Below are 4,702 nucleotides of genomic sequence, written 5' to 3'. Positions count from 1 at the left end.
AACAAAATATAAACTCATGGATCAATTATCGTATTAAAAGATCCCAAATCATGATATGGAATCACCATATAATTCCATATCATGGTTTTTGGAGAATATGGTATCACCTCTCATGATATGGAATCATGAGATGGAATCAGTGTAAAATCTCATGTCCAAACGCTGATTCCATCTCACGATACCATATCGTGACATGGTATCGCATGGCCAAACGCCTACTAAGTCTAGAAATTACTTCTTCTTTTTTTACTATAGTTTGTTCTTTTTATAAAAAGAGAAAAACCACCTCCGGTGATAATTGATATGAAAGAGTTACATTTAGTTTGATATCAAACTTAAAACAAGATCGATCTTGGGATAGAAATAAAGTTAAATAAACTCTAGAAAGTAAACCAAACAAAGGAGGAAGTCTAACCTAGCTATTATTCTTAAGCAAAGAATGATAAAAAATCAATGAGCTTATCCAATCTCTGTTTTCCATTTTCTTTTTATGTATTTAACCAAGACTAAGGAGTTTCTGTTGGTTTTGAAAGTGATTAGAGCGTCGCGCGAAAGCTTATAATTACAAATTATAAGGCGATAAATTAGACGACACATAAAACTATACTAAAAGATATAATATTATTATATGATAAGACCAATTAACCTACATAGTTAAAAATTAATTAAAAGCATAGAAAATGTAGAGAGAAAGTCTCCCCATAAATAAAAGTCTCTAAACGACTACATTGTAGATGCTAATATATTATGGTATGAAAATATGAATCTTCAATTTATAGATCTCCAATTTTTTTCTCTAAGGAAAGAATAAAGTAAATATGAAAGAGAATTATATTTTCCTTTCATTAAAAGTAAAAGCAATTATGGTAATGCTTTAATTTTTCTTCAAAGGAAAATTAAAACTCAAATATGATAAGAAAATCATGGCAAAATTAACCCTAACAATCCCACTCCACCCCCACGTCACCCCACCCCACCCCACACACCCAACTGCAGTTTTCCATTTTCTGTTTATGTATTTAACCAAGAGTAAGGAGTCATCCCCTTCCCCCCACCACCACTCCAAACCTTCTAGTAACCTTTACTAACACACCAGTTGAGTTCATTAACGTTGCTAGTGCCCTGGCCTTGCAATAAAATAAGTGATGTTAATTTTGATTCTGAAAAAAGAAGGCTTTACAGCCTCATTGCTACATCTAGCTAGGTACAAGTCCGAACAAATGTGGCCCAAACAGGAAACAGTAAGCATTTAAAAGTGAGTGTTCAGACTTTTTGATAAGACACAATAAGTATTTGTTCACACTATTCTTTGTTGTTTATAAATAGAGGGATTTTCTCTCATTTTAAAATAACAAATTTTTTAAACTTCTTCTTATTCTTCTACACAATTAAATATTCATGTATTTTGCTCTTGTTAAGTGGTTCACTGACACTATTATTTTTGTATCAATACACTTGTAATAAAATCGTTCCATCTTGAGAAGATTCATTTCTTTAAACCTCGGATACTAGAGGGGAATAATTTCCTTAAGGGGATACTGTGTATTCGGTGGACTCAATTTTTTCCTTTTAGCTTCATTCTATTGTTACAAATTCTAGTAATATTTTTACAGTCATCAATTTATACTTATGATAGTAATTATTGTTTTTGAGTACATGTTTTAAACTTTGTTGTTTATGTTTCAAGAACAAACTTTTGACATGGGTTCAAGGATGTGCCGGATGACTTGTAGAGGAATATGACTAAGAACAGTGCCTCTTTTAATCCCAAAGACTTAGATAACTATACAATAAATTAATTGTTCATATTCAAAATGAAGTATGGATAGATTCTCAAGTTTATTGCAAGTTGTAAATACGATTGGAATAGAAGTGTAGTTTCAAATTGAACTTCATCACTCTGATATGTTGATTTTAAGAAAACACCCAAACAATCTGAATAGTTTTGTGTAATATTTTCCCTTTTTAAGTATATATAATAAATTGAATTGTTATCCAATATGATACATTATCCCTTTAATTTTCCATTTTAATAATTACTTATGATACATTTAAATGGGAAACTTTAAAATGATGTAGGTAAAGCAAAAGATAGGGCTGAACTTTCTACATGTTAGAATTAGAATAATTGTTCACTTTTTTCAGCCTTTTAAATTTATTTATCCCTTCACCAACGACTATTTATTAATTAGAAAATTTTATATCTCATGTTGATGTTCATTTGATTTTCCAAAAATATCAAATAGTAACACTTTCGGAAAGCAAAAGGATAAATCATAAAATCAAATTAAAGATGATTGATTGAATAACAAATGATAAGACATTTTCCTTTACATTATTAAGAGAAAATGGCCAAAACCCTCCCCAACATATAACCGTATTTTCAACTACACACTCATACTTCATTGGGGTCCTATTACCCCTGTTTTATTTAAAAATATATATAAAAGGAAAATGACTTAGTTTTCGAAAAATCGATTAAACTTATAGTTTAAGAGAAATCGAATTTCCAAAATGACAGAGTCGCCACTTAATTTTTTAGTAAAAATCAAGAAAAATCTTAAGGTTTTTCAAAAGATTTAAAACAGATAAAATCAATTGAAAAGGGTTCGAAGTTCAATGTACATTCCGAGAAGGTGTTAGGCCCTCGGAATGCCCGCTAACTTGCGGTTGACCGGCGATTTAACTAAAAGTGATTTTTTGACTAACTTTGAAATTTTAACTAAATAAAAGAACTCATTTATATTAACTATATATTCTTTGAAATTTTAACTTAGTAAAAGAACTAATTTATATTAACTATATGTTATTTTATTTATTTATTTATTTATTATTTATTTATTTTTTGAAATTGACTTAGTAAGAAAACTAATTTATTTTGAAATTCTAACTTAGTAAGAAAACTAATTTATTTTAACTTATTTATTTTTTACCATTATTATTTTTATCACTTTATTTATTTTAAGGGGGAATGAACTAAAGGGGAGTTTTCAAAAAGGGAAATAACTTAAGTGACAAGACAAATAAAATTAATAAAGTTAAGTAAACTATAAATACTTTGATTTGAATATGATAAAAAAATGAAATGGCTATCTATGAGAATTTAATTAAATTATACCATAAGATAAACAAAAGGTTAGTCAAACATAATATCAAATAGCAAAGGGAAGGCATGTAGAACTTGGGTTTTGGGCCCCCCAAATTCCTAAACCTGCAAAAAAAATAAAATAAAAAATAAACGAATAATAATGATAATTCATTGGGTTTTTTACCCCCTTTCCCGCCTTCATTAAGCATGATATACACCAAGTGCATTTTCGAGGTATACACCATGTATACCGCCAATTCTCGGCTCCCAAACCTGTAATTTTATTTTAACCATGTATCTCCGCATTTTCCACCTGTGCTTTTTAGTTTCCAATTGCCATATTTCGGCTTTCGTTTTTTGAACGATGAACAACGCTGACTCGATAAGAAATCAACTCGGATATGCAGGTAGAGTGGAGTCCAGTAGACTCATTGAAGGAGTTCATGCAAAGGACAAGATCATAATAATCAATAATTAATCATAATGGATTTTTAACAAAATAGCTAAGCATAACTGGACCCGTAACAAGAAGAAATTGAACATATTAAATCTGAAAGCAAATAGACCAACATGCTATGAATATTTACGGAGCAACATTTAAGGAAAATACTAGACGAAGCAATTGTCTAAAGAGGAGACATCATAATAAACATAAGCTAATTAAAATCAAGGTTTCTATAACTAAAGGCAAATAGAGACACAACCACTACAGTAATTATAAAATAAATAAACTAAGAAAAAAAAAAAAAACTCAACATTCTGTAACTTAAGGCAAAATGAGAGATTAATGCATTAATAATTAATAATAATATAATAAGGGAACAAAGGAAGATGCTAACTCACACAACAGTTTGCATCCTACTAAAAAATATAAAAATTGGCCATCAAGATACAACTCAATTCGTATCAATTTTAAGGAAAATAAAAATAAAAATAAAATAAGAAATCAACATACCCCAAATATGCACATTCATCAAGATTTAAAGAAAGCTTATCATTAAGACTTATGTCACGCCATTCAACAAGTAAATATAACATCCACAATTATGTAATAATCAAGCTAAGAAAAAATAAAGCAGTAGACATTTTCCGACTAAATCTAAACGAAATCAAGGCATAAACTTAACAACACGCCATGCCAAGCAGTAAAAGGAGAATAAGATCAAGACACGGGAAAAGAAGTGGCCAAGTGGGACTTTATACTTCACTTAAACAACTAGCAATATGCTTAAAAAAAAAAGAAATGGGAGAAACCACGGCTAAACAGATGGTGTTGCATTTATAATTATATATTTATTCAATCTACCAAGACTTAAAAGAAAGGTGGAGCTCCCAGATATCACGAACAGTAAAAAAAAAAATGGATTTGTGCGTTACTTGCGAGTAAAATTTATATAGATCACAACTCGAAAGAGGCAAACCGCCTCACTTAAGGCATATATTGGAACGATAAATCAGTCTTAATTGGTATATGGCCCCAAATAGTGAATAATACACATATTATTGAGAAAGCTCATTTGGACTAAACACAGGGTCCATACTAATAATGAACAACTACAACATGCGTGAATTATAGAAGAAATCAAAAGATGTGTCTTGTACCGAAGTGCATCA

The sequence above is a fragment of the Solanum tuberosum genome, unplaced genomic scaffold, assembly GCF_000226075.1.
Source record: "Solanum tuberosum cultivar DM 1-3 516 R44 unplaced genomic scaffold, SolTub_3.0 scf00611, whole genome shotgun sequence".
Classification (NCBI taxonomy): domain Eukaryota; kingdom Viridiplantae; phylum Streptophyta; class Magnoliopsida; order Solanales; family Solanaceae; genus Solanum; species Solanum tuberosum.
Note: the sequence above shows the minus strand (reverse complement) of the source record.